This window comes from Lithobates pipiens, unplaced genomic scaffold (genome assembly GCF_037356315.1).
Source record: "Lithobates pipiens isolate NorthernLeopardFrog02 unplaced genomic scaffold, aLitPip1_a1.2 Scaffold_18, whole genome shotgun sequence".
NCBI classification, from domain to species: Eukaryota; Metazoa; Chordata; class Amphibia; order Anura; family Ranidae; genus Lithobates; species Lithobates pipiens.
Window position 1 is genome coordinate 511,463,599 of NW_027507758.1, and position 19,760 is coordinate 511,483,358.

Sequence of the window (19,760 nt, forward strand, 5' to 3'; positions counted from 1 at the left end):
TAATTTTTTCCCACAATTCTTGGAAAAAATAAGATTTTTTTTGTTTTGTTTTTTTACAAAATTGTCATAATAACAAGTTATTTCTCATACACAGCATATGCATACTTCCAATTACACCCCAAAATACAATCTGCAACTCTTCCTGAGTATGGCGATACCACATGTGTGGGACTTTTACACAGAGAGTCCAACATGCAGGGAGCACCATCAGGGGTTCAAGAAGCATAAATGACACCTCTAATTTCCTAATGACCTATTACATTTGTGAAGGCCCTGGAGCTCCAGGACAGTAGAATTACCCACACACATTTTGGAAAGCAAACACCCCAACGTATATTCTATGAGGCATAATAAGTCTTTTGAACAGTTAATTTTTTTCCACAAGTCTTTGGAAAACGTGGAAAGAAAATTAAAACTTTTTTTTTTTTTACACAAAGTGGTCTGTTTATAGGATATTTCTAACTCAAAGCATGTACATAGCAAAAATGACAACCCAAAATACATTCTGCTACTCATCCTGAGTATGGCGATACCACATGTGTGTGACTTTTACACAGCCTGGCAACATACAAAGGCCCAACATTCAGGGAACGCCGTCAGGTGTTCTAGGAGCATAAATGACACCTCTAATTTCCTAACGACCTATTACATTTGTGAAGGCCTCGGAGCACCAGGACAACGGAATTACCCACGAAATGACCCCATTTTGGAAAACAAACATCCCAAAGTATATTCTATGAAGCATTATGAGTCTTTTGAACGGTTAATTTTTTTACACAAGTCTTCAGAAAACGTGGAAAGAAAATGAAAATATTTTTTTTTTTTACACAAACTTGTCCATTTATAAGATATTTCTAACACATAGCATGTATATAGCAAAAATTACACCCCAAAACATATTCTGCTACTCCTTCTGAGTATTACAATACCACATGTGTGAGACTTTTACACAGCCTGGCCATATACAGAGGTCTAACATGGAAGTAGTACCTTCAGGCGTTCTAGGAGCATAAATTACACATCTCATTTTGTTCCTACCTATCACACTTTTGAAGGTCCTGGAGCACCAGGATAATGGAATTACCCCCAAAATGACCCCATTTTGGAAAGCAAACACCCCAACATGTATTCTATGAGGCATGGTCTGCAAATAGGTACTCCGACGGGCTGGTGACAGGTACTCCGTTACTCCGACGGGCTGGTGACAGGTACTCCGTTACTCCGACGGGCTGGTGACAGGTACTCGGATGGGCTGGGACAGGTACTCGGATGGGCTGGGACAGGTACTCAGATGGGCTGGGACAGGTACTCAGATGGGCTGTGACAGGTACTCAGATGGGCTGTGACAGGTACTCAGATGGGCTGTGACAGGTACTCAGATGGGCTGTGACAGGTACTCAGATGGGCTGTGACAGGTACTCAGATGGGCTGTGACAGGTACTCAGATGGGCTGTGACAGGTACTCAGATGGGCTGTGACAGGTACTCAGATGGGCTGTGACAGGTACTCAGATGGGCTGTGACAGGTACTCAGATGGGCTGGTGACAGGTACTTGGGTACTCAGATGGGCTGGGACAGGTGCTCAGGTACTCTGGTACTCAGATGGGCTGTGACAGATACTCTGGTACTCAGATGGGCTGTGACAGGTACTCAGATGGGCTGTGACAGGTACTCAGATGGGCTGTGACAGGTACTCAGATGGGCTGTGACAGGTACTCAGATGGGCTGTGACAGGTACTCAGATGGGCTGGTGACAGGTACTCGGGTACTCAGATGGGCTGGTGACAGGTACTTGGGTACTCAGATGGGCTGGGACAGGTGCTCAGGTACTCTGGTACTCAGATGGGCTGTGACAGGTACTCAGATGGGCTGTGACAGGTACTCAGATGGGCTGTGACAGGTACTCAGATGGGCTGTGACAGGTACTCAGATGGGCTGTGACAGGTACTCAGATGGGCTGGTGACAGGTACTTGGGTACTCAGATGGGCTGGGACAGGTGCTCAGGTACTCTGGTACTCAGATGGGCTGTGACAGATACTCTGGTACTCAGATGGGCTGTGACAGATACTCTGGTACTCAGATGGGCTGTGACAGGTACTCAGATGGGCTGTGACAGGTACTCAGATGGGCTGTGACAGGTACTCAGATGGGCTGTGACAGGTACTCAGATGGGCTGTGACGGGTACTCGGGTACTCAGATGGGCTGTGACGGGTACTCGGGTACTCAGATGGGCTGGTGACAGGTACTTGGGTACTCAGATGGGCTGGGACAGGTGCTCAGGTACTCTGGTACTCAGATGGGCTGTGACAGATACTCTGGTACTCAAATGGGCTGTGACAGGTACTCAGATGGGCTGTGACAGGTACTCAGATGGGCTGTGACAGGTACTCAGATGGGCTGTGACAGGTACTCAGATGGGCTGTGACAGGTACTCAGATGGGCTGTGACAGGTACTCAGATGGGCTGTGACAGGTACTCAGATGGGCTGTGATAGGTACTCAGATGGACTGTGACGGGTACTCAGGTACTCAGATGGACTGTGACGGGTACTCAGGTACTCAGATGGGCTGGTGACAGGTACTTGGGTACTCAGATGGGCTGGGACAGGTGCTCAGGTACTCTGGTACTCAGATGGGCTGTGACAGATACTCTGGTACTCAGATGGGCTGTGACAGGTACTCAGATGGGCTGTGACAGGTACTCAGATGGGCTGTGACAGGTACTCAGATGGGCTGTGACAGGTACTCAGATGGGCTGTGACAGGTACTCAGATGGGCTGTGACAGGTACTCAGATGGGCTGTGACAGGTACTCAGATGGGCTGTGACAGGTACTCAGATGGGCTGTGACAGGTACTCGGGTACTCAGATTGGCTGACAGGTACTCAGGTACTCAGATGGGCTGACAGGTACTCAGGTACTCAGATGGGCTGACAGGTACTCAGATGGGCTGACAGGTACTCAGATGGGCTGACAGGTACTCAGATGGGCTGACAGGTACTCAGATGGGCTGACAGGTACTCGGGTAATGAGATGTTACCGCAATCTCCCCCTCACACACGATCAGTGTGTGAGGAGGAGAACCCGGGTAACATCTCGTTACAGCGGTTTGTTTACATTCTGTGACCGGCTGTTATTGGACACAGCCGGGCACGTGGTAAAGAGCCAATTTCATTGGCTCTTTACTGCGATCAGGGTTGGGCTGTGTCAGGGTGACAAGCCGCATCCCCGATCACCACTCTGCATGCGCCCTAGGCGCGTGCACGAGCACCGTGAATGTGCGCAATACATGTGACCGGCTGTGATTGGACATGGCCAGTCACGTGTATCGGGGGGGGGGGGGTGGATGGGGATGGAAACAACACAGATCGAGGATAGTGTGTGTCACACTTAAAGGGGCAGCTGTTATAAATGTTATTATATGGTTGGCGCCATTTATATCAGGTAAAAATTATACATAGTGCTTGCAGCTAGGTGGACATAATGCAAAAGTAAGTGAACCAATTGAGAATAGGATTTTTAAAACAGCTTACCTGTAAAAATACTTTTCTTTGATGTACATCAGGGGACACAGAGCCATAGTAGTTACTATGTGGGTTATATGGGAACCGCCAGGTGATGGACACTGGCACGCCCCTAAGGCAAGACGTGTACTCCCCTATATAACCCCTCCCATTACTGGGAGTCCTCAGTTTTGTAGCCAAGCAATACAAGTGTATAATAAGAAGGGAGGGACATCTGCGTCCCCTGATGTACATCAGATAAAAGGATTTTACAGGTAAGCTGTTTTAAAAATCCTATTTTCTTTTCTTACATCAGGGGACACAGAGCCATAGTAGTTACTATGAGGCATGTCTCATAGCAATGGCAACTGAAGGGAGAGACAACAAAAAAAGGAGGCCAGAGGACTCATACTGCAGCCTGCAGCACACTGCGCCGAAGGCAATATCCTCATGACCTTTAACATCGATTTGATAAAATCTGGTAAACGTATGAACTGGAGACCAGGTTGCGGCCTTACAGATCTGAGCCATAGAGGCCTGATGATGCACTGCCCAAGAGGTACCAATCGCCCTGGTTGAGTGTGCTTTAACATGAAAAGGAGGAATTTTCTTCTTTAAACCATAAGCCTGCATAATGACTTGACAAATCCACTTCGAAATTGTGGATTTTGACGTTGCCTGGCCTCTCTTTGGGCCACCTGGCAGTATGAATAAAACATCTGTTTTGCGAACCTGAGCAGTCGCCTTTAAATACACTCTAACCGCTCTCACTACATCAAGGGAATGTAGTGCCTTTTCTTCCCTAGATCGAGGCTCTGGGAAGAAAGAAGGAAGAACAATATCTTTGTTTAACTGAAAACCTGTCACCGCCTTTGGTAGGAATACAGGATGAGGACGTAACACCACCTTATCCTTAAGCATGATCAGATATTCTTTACAAGGCAGAGCCGCTAGTTCTGATACTCTTCTAGCAAGAAATGGCAACCAGAAAGACTATCTTTCTAGTCAAAAGAACCAAGGGAATTTCACGTAAAGTTTCAAAAGGCTGTTTGTGCAAAGCCGATAGGACAAAGTTTAAATCCCAAGGATTTAGAGCTGCCTTGATAGGGGGGTTGATCCGTGTTACCCCCCTGAACAAAGCTATGCACTAAAGAGTGAGAAGCCAGAGGCTGTTGAAAAAATATTGACAAGGCCGAGATCTGGCCCTTGATAGTTTTCAAGGCCAGCTTAATTTGTAATCCCATTTGCAGGAAATCAAGGATCCTACCTACGACATATTTCCTGGGATACCAACCCCTGGATACACACCAGGAAACATGCCTTCCAGACTCTATAGTAAATGACCCTGGAAGGCGGCTTCCTGGCATTAATCAAGGTAGACACTACTGAAGCAGACAACCCAGCAATCCTTTAGAATGTGGGTCTCAATAGCCAAACCATTAAATTTAGTGACTGTGAGGTAGGATGGAATGCAGGATCTTGTGCGAGAAGGTCTGGCCATAATGGCAGAGTCCAAGGGACTCCTACTGCCATCTTTATGATCTCGGCAAACCAATATCTTCTGGGCCACGCTGGGGCCACCAGAATCACCTCCTTTTGTTCCTGCTTGATCCTGCGAAGAAGACGCGGAAGTAGCAGAACTGGAAGAAATGCATAGATCAGAGAAAACTGATCCCATGGGAAGACTAATGCATCTGTTCTGGAAGCTAGCAGATCCTTTGTTCTCGACACAAAGTTGTCGACCTTGTTGTTGAATCTGGACGCGAACAGATCCAAGTCTGGAGTACCCATCTCTGACATATTGCTAGGAAGATGTGGTGAAGAGACCATTCTCCCGGAAATGATTGTTGGCAACTCAAGTAGTCCGCCTGCCAATTCTCTATTTCTGGAATGAAAATTGCCGATAGGCAAGGGACGGACGTTGGGTTTTGCCCAAGACAGAACATGATTCACCTCTTTTTGGGCTGCACGACTCCTCATGCCCCCCTGGTGATTGATGTAAGCCACAACCGTGGCATTGTCGGACTGAATCCTGACAAAACAGTCCCGCAGTCTGATCGTCCATGACTTTAGAGCCAGGCGAACTGCCTGAATCTCCAAAATGTTGATAGACAAGGTCCTTTCCAACTTAGACCACCTCCACTGGACAGAATCCTCTTCCAGGACTGCTCCCAAGCCTAGAAGACTGGCATTTGTTGTCACCGCTTTCCAGGAGACTGGTAGAAACGTTTTTCCCTTTTGGTGGTTGCTGGATATCAACCACCAATTTAGGCTCTGACGCACATCAGGAGTCAGGCGAATTGGAAAATCTAAGGCCTGAACCTTCTTGTTCCAGGCTGACAGGATTGTGTTTTGTAGCAATTTTGAATGAGACTGCACGTAAGGGACGGCCTCGAAGGAGGCCACCATTTTTCCCAATAATCTCATGCACAACCGAATGGAAGGCTTTTGCTTTGAGTTGAACCGATTCTTATCTGGGGTAGAAATACCTTTTTCTGTATGGTATCTATGACCAGACCCAGGTACTGTAATCTCCTTGATGGTTTTAAGAAGGATTTTTCTAGGTTGAGAATCCAGTCTAGAGACTCCAGGTAGTTTACAGTTGTGACCAGAGTGTGGTTTAGCCCTGAAACTGAATGATCTATTAAAAGCAGATCATCTAAGTAGGCTAGGATTGTTATGCCTTTAGCATTTAATATGGCTAGAGGATGTGCCAGAATTTTTGAGAACACCCGTGGCTAGACCGAATGGCAGGGCCACAAACTGAAAATTATGATTTTCTATTTCGAAGTGCTGAAATATCTGGTGAGCAAGAAATATTGGCACGTGGAGATATGCATCTTTGATATTGATAAAAACTCCCCTCCTTGGAGGATGGCAACAACCAGCGGGTTGCGAAAGGATCGGATGTTCAAGTGCCGATTCAGATCTTTGAAATCTAGAATAGGTCTTACTTCTCTGTTTAGTTTTGGAACTGTAAAAAGGGAAAAACCTGTGCCTTGTTCCTCTAAGGGAACTTCTGATATCACCGACTTGGATAATAGATGATCCAGCGATAGGATAGCCTTCTTCTTTTCTGGGAACATTTGACTTTAGAAACTGAGGAGATGGAAAATCTTGGAACTCTAGTTTGTAACCTAGAGAAACGGCAGAAGCCACCCAACTGTCTCAACATTGTTCCTGCCAGATCCTGGAGAATTGCAGGAGCCTTCCCCCCACCCGAGCGAGCGGGGCGTCCCTTCATAAGGAGGCTTTAGCATTCTGTTTTGTGGGCTTTCTGCCCCAAGAGCTCTTCTGACCTTGGTGCTGCCCTTGGGGTTTTCCCCTTGAACCTGATGGTTGAGGCCGTCGAGACTGCCTAGAGGAGAAGAAGCCTGCTTAAAGGAGAAATATCTGAATTTCTTCTTTACTGGTAAAAGAGAGCTTTTGCTATTAGAGATCTTTTGTAGGTATTAATCTAAATCATCTCCAAATAGCCGTTCACCATGAAAATGGAAACTGGCTAAGAGCTTTTTACACGGTGCTTCGGCTGACCAACTTCAGCCAAAGAATTCTGTGAGAATGCACTAGTCCAAGCATAAGCCCTGAGATTTGAATGACAGCATCTCTCATAGCATCTACTGTGAAACACAGTGTGTCTGATAAATCAGCGCAATGTTGGGCCTGTTCATCAAGCAGAAATTTAAGCATCTCCTCAAACTGTCCCTTAATGGACTGGGATACGCCAATTGTGGCAAGAACCGGCTGCGCTACTGAACTTGCTAAAGCCATATGACTTTTAGAAAGAAGCTCCAACTTTTTATCTGTTGGATCCTTTAACATGAGCACATTATCAGCCGGACATGTGAGATTCTTATTTACTAACGCAATCGCAGCATCAATTGCTGGAACCCCCCATTTCTTATAGAAGTCCTCTTCGATAGGATAAATTGTGGAGAATCTTAGGCGGATAATATTGTTTATCCGGATGTTCTCATTCAGCATACATAAGCTTCCTTAGCCATGCATGAATAGGAAAGGCATCCCCAGATGGAGGAGGTTTTAATGATCCCAACTTGAACGAACCAAATTAGTACCAGAGTGCACAAGCAACCTGTCTTGTGATGTTATTCCTTCTATATTAGGATTCTCAGAAGAGGATAAACCAGTATTTTCCAAATCTTAAATCACTCCCGGCACATGTGGCCGGCGTCTGACACCGTTAGCCACCACCCCGCGTGGAATACGGCCCCCCTTCCTTTTCAAAGAAAAGCACTTTCTTGCGTGAGCAGCGCCTGTAGACATGGAGGGGGGTAAATCCTCCACTGAGCGGCCACGGTCTGCAGGGCACAGGAGGAGACCAGACCCCCCCTTCTTACCAGAGGATCTGTTGAGGCTGGAGGAGGGGAGGATGAAGGCTTCTGTGCTGTTTCCAGCGTCAGGACGGTGAGTGCTCATTACAGCCCCCAGTGGTGACACATAGGCATGACAACATTATACATAGAAGGAGAAATTCCTGAGAAAATCTCCCCTACCTTTTCCTCGCAGCAGGGTTTTATCAGAGATAAAGACCCAATCAAGCTGGTTGGTTTATAGCACTATAAGCTGCTATGAGTAAGCACTAGCCTTAGTGCGAAATGCGTCAGATGTTAGCATCTTTCGCTGTGATGTCATTTGCTGTGTCCTAAATATTATTTGAATAAAGCATTGTTTTAGCATTGGAGTGTGGCCGTCCAGAGTTCTGTCATTATTCACATCATCTGCATGCTGTGGCTCGCACCCGGATCCCTTCACCTGGAGCAATTATCTCTGAGTTCCCAGGACCTGCCTTTGAGTGGTGGTGTATATCTCTGTTGAAAATGTCAACTATATTTGCAGCCAGCAACATAGCAGATACATCACACTGACTTTAAGTAATGTCCCTTGTACTGTTTTAAAAACATTTATGACTAAATTTAGGCTTTACAGGGTGTATTTTTTGTTCTTGTTTAACTTGCAGGGTCTTTAAAGGATAAACATGTTCGTGTATTGCAGAGCTGTACTGCATACAGTGAGGGAAAAAAGTATTTGATCCCCTGTGGATTTTTACATTTGGTTTGCCCATTGACAAAGAAATTATCAATTTATAATTTTAATGGTAGGTTTATTTCAACAGTGAGACACAGAAGAACAACAAAAAATCCAGAAAAACACAAATCTGTGGACATCTGTCCATAGAAGCAATTAATCAATCAGATTCCAATCTCTCCACCATGACCAAGACCAAAGAGCTGTCCAAGGATGCCAGGGACAAGATTGTAGACCTACATAGGGCTGGAATGAGCTACAAGCTGTACCTTGTAGTTTGGGACCAAAGCCAAGGCATTGCATTTGAAAAGTGAAGGGCCAGATCTCGATTTTAGGACATGAAGTCAAGAACTGAAGAGAACATAAAGGTTTTCCTACTCCTATGTAACTATGCAAAACATCACAGTATGAGCAGTCACCTAAAATTCTGCTAGAGAATATTTTAAAATAAAATTCTCTCGCATACCAGACAAGAGATACAGATGATTATTCAACGATATCAAGGTAAGGCATAACAGTGTTATCAGTGTCCATTGATATTATTCCCAATAAGCATGCTGTAACAATCCAATGCTTTTTAATAACCCTCTAGAGGAGCACTTGAGACTTTATATATTTGTCAGTTATGGGTAGGTCATGCTGATCTTTTCACTTGGTTACATTTTATATATTTTTATTTTTTTAACTTTATATCTTTATTAATTTCTTTTTCAATTCAAACAACACATACAACCTTCCAATAAAAAACAAGTAAGGACACAGTACCAATTTTACATATCCCCATCCCACCCTTCCATTTCCTACATTCATCACCTCCCCACTCATACACACCCACTCCTCATACTTCCTTCTTGTTAAAAGATACCATCATTCATTTTCTCACACCATACCTTCCATATCCTGTCAAATTTTTTAATACCTCCTTGTCTTATGTATGCTACTCTTTCTTTGAGGATAACCCTGTTCATATTTTGCACCCACTCTCCACTCGTTGGAGGTGTAGAGGATTGCCATTTCTGGGCTATACGTTTTCTAGCTTGAAAAAGGCACCTTAATTTTGCTCGGTTGCTATCTTTGGGGTCACTACTCCCCTTGATCCATCCCAGTACACATCCCACTGGTTCTATTTCTACTACCGTCTCGAAGACTTGACTAACTATCCTCACCACCTCCCTCCAATACCGATGTAACTTAGGACATCTCCAGAACATGTGGATCATGTCTCCTTCTATCCTTCCACATCTAGGACAAGCTGCATCACTCCTTCTACCAAACTGAGCCATCCTCTTAGGGGTGTAGTATGCTCTATACAATAAAAGTAAATGTGAGAACTTTTGAGATAGAGAAATGGACACTCAAGGTGCCACCTCAAGAATCCTCTCCCATTCATCTTCCGAGATGTTGCCCACATCAGTCTCCCATTTTTTCCTATTTATTTGGCCCTGTTTTTTTCCCTGGGATTCCTTACACAACTCTGCATACACTTTAGATATTAATCCTTTCCCCGATTTTGCTCGGAGTAGGTTCTTAATTACTGGCATCTCGCTCCATACTATTGCTGTCCCCTCAAACTGCTTTTCCAGGGCGTGCCTAATCTGCAAGTATCTAAAAAAGGACTTTCGGAATTAGAAAATGATTCCTTAATTCTTGTAATGGTTTCATTTTGCCATTCTGGTAAATCTGGTGAACAAAATTTATACCCCTTCTTTCCCATTCCCTTACTTATCCTATTTTTAGAACCTCATCCAACTTATTGTTTGCCCATAGGGGAGAGTATTCTGTAAATCCCCTATATCCCAGTATTCTTTTAGTTATCTCCCACACCTTTGTCATTAACCCTAGAGTAGGGGCATCTCGTATCACAATCCCTGCCTCTAGTGCCACTACCAGTGATCTTCCGAGCAGTTGTTCAAGGGGAGTTCCCTTTTTCCAACCCCCCCCCCCTCTACCTCCTCTCCTGCCAAATGCTGTAACTGAGCTGCTAAGAAGTAGTTGAATGGGTGTGGGAGTGCAACTCCCCCCTCTTTACTTGGAAGTTGCAGAGTCTTTAACCCAATGCGTGCTTGTCCCCCCTTCCACATCAGTTCTCTAAATATGGAATCCATCTTGTAGAACCAGTCCTTGTGTATCCACACTGGAGAATTGTGTAAAACATACAAAAGCTGCGGCAGAAATATCATTTTAATAAAGTTACATCGACCTGCTGCCGATAGTGGTAGTTTCTTCCATATATTAGTTTTTTGTTTAAATTTAGATAGCAATGGGGCCAGGTTATTTACCACATATTGTTTAAGATCTTTAGTAATGCAAATACCCAGATATTTCATCTCACTCACTATCTGGATATGTGCAGCTTCACACGGTAGGGGTCTATCCAATGGGTCTATAGGCAGTATGCAGGATTTATCCCAGTTTATTTTTAGGCCCGCAAGATGTCCAAAATTAGTTATTCTGTACATCACTTCCCCTATTGAGTGCTGAACATCACCGAGAAGCAGAAGGAGGTCATCTGCAAATAATACTACTTTTTCTTCTTCCTCCCCTCTTTTAAAGCCTTTTATCCTCATATTTAATCTCAGGGATATAGCCAAGGGTTCGATCGCCATAGCAAACAGGAGGGGAGACAGGGGGCACCCCTGCCTCATGCCTCTCTTCAGTCGGATCCCGGCCGAACTCATTATTTATTCTAATCCTTGCTTCCGGGGATCTATATAACATTTTAACCCATTTTATAAATACCGAACCCACCTTATATTCCCTCAAAACTCTCCACAGATAGCTCCACTCTAGTGAGTCAAAAGCCTTAGCAGCGTCTAAGGATAAGACAGCTCTCTGACCATCTCCGTCCACTGGTATCTGGAGATTCAAAAAGACCCGTCTTATGTTTATACTCGTGGATCTCCCAGGAATAAATCCTGATTGATCAGGATGGATAATTTTTCCTATCACCCTGTTCAATCTCCTTGCCAAGACCTTAGCTAGGATCTTTACATCCAGATTCAGCAGAGAGATAGGTCTATATGATGAGGTTTTCCTACTCCTATGTAACTATGCAAAACATCACAGTATGAGCAGTCACCTAAAATTCTGCTAGAGAATATTTAAAAATAAAATTCTCTCGCATACCAGACAAGAGATACAGATGATTATTCAACGATATCAAGGTAAGGCATAACAGTGTTATCAGTGTCCATTGATATTATTCCCAATAAGCATGCTGTAACAATCCAATGCTTTTTAATAACCCTCTAGAGGAGCACTTGAGACTTTATATATTTGTCAGTTATGGGTAGGTCATGCTGATCTTTTCACTTGGTTACATTTTATATATTTTTATTTTTTTAACTTTATATCTTTATTAATTTCTTTTTCAATTCAAACAACACATACAACCTTCCAATAAAAAACAAGTAAGGACACAGTACCAATTTTACATATCCCCATCCCACCCTTCCATTTCCTACATTCATCACCTCCCCACTCATACACACCCACTCCTCATACTTCCTTCTTGTTAAAAGATACCATCATTCATTTTCTCACACCATACCTTCCATATCCTGTCAAATTTTTTAATACCTCCTTGTCTTATGTATGCTACTCTTTCTTTGAGGATAACCCTGTTCATATTTTGCACCCACTCTCCACTCGTTGGAGGTGTAGAGGATTGCCATTTCTGGGCTATACGTTTTCTAGCTTGAAAAAGGCACCTTAATTTTGCTCGGTTGCTATCTTTGGGGTCACTACTCCCCTTGATCCATCCCAGTACACATCCCACTGGTTCTATTTCTACTACCGTCTCGAAGACTTGACTAACTATCCTCACCACCTCCCTCCAATACCGATGTAACTTAGGACATCTCCAGAACATGTGGATCATGTCTCCTTCTATCCTTCCACATCTAGGACAAGCTGCATCACTCCTTCTACCAAACTGAGCCATCCTCTTAGGGGTGTAGTATGCTCTATACAATAAAAGTAAATGTGAGAACTTTTGAGATAGAGAAATGGACACTCAAGGTGCCACCTCAAGAATCCTCTCCCATTCATCTTCCGAGATGTTGCCCACATCAGTCTCCCATTTTTTCCTATTTATTTGGCCCTGTTTTTTTCCCTGGGATTCCTTACACAACTCTGCATACACTTTAGATATTAATCCTTTCCCCGATTTTGCTCGGAGTAGGTTCTTAATTACTGGCATCTCGCTCCATACTATTGCTGTCCCCTCAAACTGCTTTTCCAGGGCGTGCCTAATCTGCAAGTATCTAAAAAAGGACTTTCGGAATTAGAAACTGATTCCTTAATTCTTGGAATGGTTTCATTTTGCCATTCTGGTAAATCTGGTGAACAAAATTTATACCCCTTCTTTCCCATTCCCTTACTTATCCTATTTTTAGAACCTCATCCAACTTATTGTTTGCCCATAGGGGAGAGTATTCTGTAAATCCCCTATATCCCAGTATTCTTTTAGTTATCTCCCACACCTTTGTCATTAACCCTAGAGTAGGGGCATCTCGTATCACAATCCCTGCCTCTAGTGCCACTACCAGTGATCTTCCGAGCAGTTGTTCAAGGGGAGTTCCCTTTTTCCAACCCCCCCCCCCCCTCTACCTCCTCTCCTGCCAAATGCTGTAACTGAGCTGCTAAGAAGTAGTTGAATGGGTGTGGGAGTGCAACTCCCCCCTCTTTACTTGGAAGTTGCAGAGTCTTTAACCCAATGCGTGCTTGTCCCCCCTTCCACATCAGTTCTCTAAATATGGAATCCATCTTGTAGAACCAGTCCTTGTGTATCCACACTGGAGAATTGTGTAAAACATACAAAAGCTGCGGCAGAAATATCATTTTAATAAAGTTACATCGACCTGCTGCCGATAGTGGTAGTTTCTTCCATATATTAGTTTTTTGTTTAAATTTAGATAGCAATGGGGCCAGGTTATTTACCACATATTGTTTAAGATCTTTAGTAATGCAAATACCCAGATATTTCATCTCACTCACTATCTGGATATGTGCAGCTTCACACGGTAGGGGGCTATCCAATGGGTCTATAGGCAGTATGCAGGATTTATCCCAGTTTATTTTTAGGCCCGCAAGATGTCCAAAATTAGTTATTCTGTACATCACTTCCCCTATTGAGTGCTGAACATCACCGAGAAGCAGAAGGAGGTCATCTGCAAATAATACTACTTTTTCTTCTTCCTCCCCTCTTTTAAAGCCTTTTATCCTCATATTTAATCTCAGGGATATAGCCAAGGGTTCGATCGCCATAGCAAACAGGAGGGGAGACAGGGGGCACCCCTGCCTCATGCCTCTCTTCAGTCGGATCCCGGCCGAACTCATTATTTATTCTAATCCTTGCTTCCGGGGATCTATATAACATTTTAACCCATTTTATAAATACCGAACCCACCTTATATTCCCTCAAAACTCTCCACAGATAGCTCCACTCTAGTGAGTCAAAAGCCTTAGCAGCGTCTAAGGATAAGACAGCTCTCTGACCATCTCCGTCCACTGGTATCTGGAGATTCAAAAAGACCCGTCTTATGTTTATACTCGTGGATCTCCCAGGAATAAATCCTGATTGATCAGGATGGATAATTTTTCCTATCACCCTGTTCAATCTCCTTGCCAAGACCTTAGCTAGGATCTTTACATCCAGATTCAGCAGAGAGATAGGTCTATATGATGAGGTTTTCCTACTCCTATGTAACTATGCAAAACATCACAGTATGAGCAGTCACCTAAAATTCTGCTAGAGAATATTTAAAAATAAAATTCTCTCGCATACCAGACAAGAGATACAGATGATTATTCAACGATATCAAGGTAAGGCATAACAGTGTTATCAGTGTCCATTGATATTATTCCCAATAAACATGCTGTAACAATCCAATGCTTTTTAATAACCCTCTAGAGGAGCACTTGAGACTTCATATATTTGTCAGTTATGGGTAGGTCATGCTGATCTTTTCACTTGGTTACATTTTATATTTAGTATAGCGGTTAGACTGCAAAAACATCGATAGGTGGGGTTAGGAAATTACAGTTTCAGACCCCTTTCACACCAGGGCATTTTGCAGGCGCTATAGCGTTAGAAATAGCTCCTGCAATCTGCCCTAAAAAAGCTGCACCATTGTTTGTAGTGTGAAAGCCCAAGGGCTTTCACACTAAAGCGGTGCGCTGGCTGGAAGTCAGGGAAAAGTCCTGCCAGCAGCTTCTTTGGAGTGGTGAAGGAGCGGTGTGTTTACCGCTCCTCCACTGCTGCTCCCCATTGAAATCAATGGGGCAGCGCTATAATACCGCCGGCAAAACACCGCTATTGTGGAGTATTGCCGGCGGTTTTAACCCTTTCTCGGCCACTAGCGGGGGGTAAAAGCACCCCGCTAGTGGCCGAAATGTGCCGCAAAACTGTTTTACTGCCCACGCTATGGGCGGTGTGGTTTGAAAGGGGTCTAACAAGATGAGAGAAGACGTTTAAACTCGGAATAGAAAAAAAAAACTTTACAGTATAAATTATCAAACGGCAAGGTGGGAAAGGAGCAGTACAAGTACAAATACCTATCTTTTTCCTCTCCATGTGACTAGTACTACAAAATTGCTTCACTTTGTTGATCTTCGATGGAGACAAACTGTTATGCCATGCACACACGACTGGACTTTCCGGCAGACTAGGTCCAAAGGGATTAGTCCATCTGTGTGTGGGCTAATCTGATCGTGTTTCAAAAAAAAAAAAATCAGACGGACCTAGAAATAGAACATGTTTCAAATCTATCCTACGGACTCAATTCTGACGGACTAAAATCGGGAAAACCGTTCGTCTGGGTGATGATCCAACGGACCAAATACGACACAAGGGCAGCTATTGACTACTGGCTATTGAAGTTCCGTGTTTAGTCCGTTTACATCATCATGTTCAAAATGAACAGACTTTCGAATGGACTTAGTCTGTTCGTGTGTGGCCAAGTCCGTTCATTAGAACTCTGCCGAAAGTCCATCGGGAAGACCGCCGGACCTAGTCTGCCGGAAAGTCCGGTCATGTGTACATGGCCTTAGTCCCACATGGGTGTCCAGATGGGATGGGTGTGGTGTGGATGAGGCCAGAAGTCCTTTTACAGATATTAGGCCTGCAAGCTAACTCTCTGCCTCTTAGATGTATACCTGGGCTGATACCAGGATTTTGATGCTCTAATTATGGTTATCCTGATGGGGGGAACTGCTCTATGTGGGGTCGGAATTAGCTCTTGTATTGCTATCTTCAGCTTCTCTGCACTGACTGATCTATTTTTTGGTCGGTTTTGAATGTTCGGGAAGGACTGTTATCGCACAAGGAGGGGTGGGGGAAAGGGGGGGGGGGGGTTATTGGGTACAGAGTGGTCCTGCGATACCAGTACTTCTTTTCACCACCTTATTTACTGTCATTTCTTTTTTTGAATACTGGTTATGTTATCTTGTATTTGTTTTGGTATTGTAACATTTTATGACAAAACTCAAAGAGATTTTTCAAAGAAATACATAAAAACATTATGCAAGAGCCTACATAGAATCTTTGACATGTAACCTGTTCAAATATCAGGTCGAATGCCCCGTACACACGAGCGGATTTTCAGTTGGAAAAAACTTGGATGGTTTTTCCGACGGAATTCCGCTCAAGCTTGGCTTGCATACACACGGTGACACAAAAGTTCTCTGAAATTTCCACTGTCAAGAACGTGGTACAGTACAACACTACAAAAACCCAAGAAAATTAAGTTCAATGCTTCCGAGCATGCGTCAAATTGTTTCCGCGCATGTGTAGAAATATTGCACATTGGAATTTGTACAGACGATCGGAATTTCTGATCGGAACTTTTTCCGACCGAAAAATTGAGAACATGTGCTCAATCTTTTGCTGGCCGAAATTTCGCCAGCAAAAGTCCGATGGAGCATACACACGATCACATTTTCAGACCAAAAGCTCTCATCGGACATTTGCTGGCAGAATTTCCGATCGTGTGTATGGGCCATTATAGGTTTAGTTAATGTTCTATTTCAACCATGATGTAACTTTATAGTGGTTTATCTTTGGAAACCATTAAAAAGCTTAAATGCCAAGGAAGTCTATCCTCTGTACATAACAATACATAGTTGGTAAGGCTGAATAAAGACACCAGTCCATCAAGCTCAACCTGTGTGGGTGTGTGCGTTCATGTCAAATACCATTTCCAATATCCCTGTATACTGTGTTTGCTGAAATCCCTAAGAGCATTTTAAAACTATCGATACTTCCCGCTGACACCACCAATTGTGGAAGGGTGTGCTATATCCTTACCACTCTGACATGAAAGACCCCCTAGAATGACCATTAAGATACTTGTATATCACTATTATATCTCCTCTCAAGTGTCTCTTCTCCAGGGAGAATAAGTGTAATGTTTGTAGTTGTTCCTTGTAAGGGAGGTCCTCCAGTCCCCTTATTAGCTTGGTCGCCCTTCTCTGGACTCTCTCCATTTCCAGCACATCCTTCCTGAGGATTGGTGGCCAGAACTGGACAGCATACTCAAGATGTGGCCGAACCTAAATGTTTTAGAAAGTGTCAAGATTATTGTTTTATCTCTTGAATAAATACCCTTTTTTATGCATGCTAATATTCTGTTTGCTTTGCTTGCTGCTGCTTGGCATTGCATGTTATTGCTGAGCCTGTGATCTACTAGGACCCCTAGATCTTTTTTCATTCTGGATTCCCCCAAAGGTTCTCACCCTAGTGAGTAACTTACATTCATATTTTTAGGCCCTACATGCATTACTTTATGTTTTTCAACATTCAACCTCATATGCCATGTATTTCCCCACCCCTTTATTTTATTGAGGTCTTCTTGTAAAGTTTCAATATCCTGCAGTGTAGTTATTGCCCTGCTTAGCTTTGTATCAACAGCAAACACTGTGATTGAACTATTTATACCAACCTCAATATCATTTATGAATATATTAAACAGATTTGGTCTTAGAACAGAGCCTTGTGGTAGCCCCCTTACAACGCCAGACCAGTCTGTGTACTCGCTATTTATCACCACCCTTTGTACGCACCCTTGTAACTATTTTTATCCAGGTGCACACCTTGTGGTCCATGCCAACAGATCTCAATTTATAAATTAAGCATTTATGCGGAACTGTATTGAATGCTTTTGATATCACTTCCTTGTAAAATGTTAACATACTTTCCTGACGCCTTCATGGCAGCACACACTGGGTTGTGACTCCGTCCCCACAACCTGACAGGATTGGATAGCTATAAATTTGAAGGGGAGACCCCCCGCTGCATTCTCTTTTTTATCCTCACCTGACAGGTTGGTCGGATGCGTTTCCATGTGACAGATGAATTAAGCCTCTACCGCATTCGCCCCAGCAGGTTCAAGCCTCTCCTGTTTGGAAGTCCCTCCTGTACAGTCTCTAAAGGAGCTTCTATGGAGGGAGCCCCCCGCTCTGGTGGTCTCAAGGGGTGTTTATGTTTTTCTCTGCCTGGCATTTTTACAAGCTTTAAAGAAGCTTATTTTGCAGTGGATTCCCCTATCTTGCCTCTCCATTTCTTTTTCTAGCTTATTTTATGCACCTAGCACCCTTAAGTTTGTATTCTGTGGGAAGATATATTTTTTGTACCTTTTTTCTGCAGCGGAGGGTACAGGTCTTGCTGGCACCTGTTATCTCTCTTGTCCGCCGTTCGTTCTGCCGTTCTGCGCATGCCCAGTCCTGAGTTTTTTCCTCCTATACTTTCTTAAGGTTTCCCTCTTCTAAGATGGCGCTGGGGCGCTCGTATTGCTTCTGCGCATGCGCAAAGCGTCACACAGCGGCGGTATGGCGCCATTTTTTAAAAACACAGTGCTCCTGTGTGAATTTCTATGCATATTCTGTTGATGGCTGCTGCTGAAGGAAAAAAACTGTTCTGCATCTCTAGATTCAGTTTCTTCTAAAGGTAAGTCCCTGTGGGATTTCTTATATTGTTTTTAACTGTTTTTGCTTATGTTAGGTATTATTGTAATAATTATACTTAAATATTTAATTTATTTTTAATAATATTCAATGTATTTTTCTATGCATATTTAGCAATTAAATGTTTAAAAAAAAAAATGTTTTTTTCGGTGCGAATCATAGTAGTCCCTTCCTGCTTATGCGTTCCTTCTTACGTTTTTAGACTGTCCTGTACCCTTTCCTTATGGAGTCCACTGCCCACGCAGACCACCATCAGCAAGTTAGGTAAGAGGCTTTTTCAGTTAGGTACGTATTGAAGGGGAGATCAAAAGAGTGCCAGATGCTTAGTGCTGCCTTTTTTCTTCCGGCAGCCCAGCTGAGTCGAGAACGGCAACTTCTAGACAGGGAAGAAGATCCAGCCATACTTCAAGCAGAAAAATCGCATAGAAGCCGCTCAAGATCCCCTTCACGCCACCGGAGGCATAGCCATTCACGGCATAGCCACACGCACCGTAGCCAGTCAAAGCGTAGGAAATCTCCTCCTTCGCATCAAAGTCGCCATGCCCGTCCTGCACCAAATGCCTGCTGGGTATGCGGTGCCCCAGCTTTGCCAGACAAGCTCGCCTGTCATTCCTGCTTCAGTGAGGCCACTAGAGAAAAGGAGGCGGAAGCTAGAATGGCCACGGATCTCATTAGGGAGTCCGTACGAGAAACATTGCTTGAGTCAGAAACACCAGCTTTGGATAGAGCGGTTCCTAGCACATCCTCTGCGGAACCTCGCCTCACCCAAGCTTCAGAATCCTCATCTGAGGACGAGTGTCAGGATATGTCAGCCGGCTTTGACTTTTCCCTGGTGGAGCCTTTTGCGAAATCCGTTAAGGAGGCAATTGGCTGGCAGGAAGACGCGGCTAATCCTCCTAAGGTACAGAAATATTTTCCGAATTTGAAAAGGGATCCAGAAACCTTCCCTTTTATTGAGGAGCTTGAGGACCTCATCAAGGACGAATGGGAGAGATCAGATAAAGAGAGCTAGCCTCTCTAATAGACTGGCAAAAATGTATCCTTTAAAGGAGGCGAAGGTGAAGCCCCTTATGAATGCCCCCATCGTCGACTCTTCATTGATGCGCCTGGCCCGTCATGTAACCTTACCGATCGAGGATGCGGTCTCCTTCTGGGATATTTTAGATCGGAAAATGGATCTGGAATTAAAAAAAGCTTATTCCACGGCTGGAGGGGCCTGTAGACCAGCGATTACTACGGCGGCAGTAG

At 44.0% G+C, this 19,760-nt stretch overlaps 1 protein-coding gene across 1 annotated transcript in view; it reads right to left on the minus strand.

The window, feature by feature from the left end:
* EIPR1 (EARP complex and GARP complex interacting protein 1) overlaps positions 1-19,760 on the minus strand; it is a 364,672-nt gene that overhangs the window by 152,272 nt on the left and 192,640 nt on the right. The gene's annotated exons all lie outside the window — the stretch shown is intronic.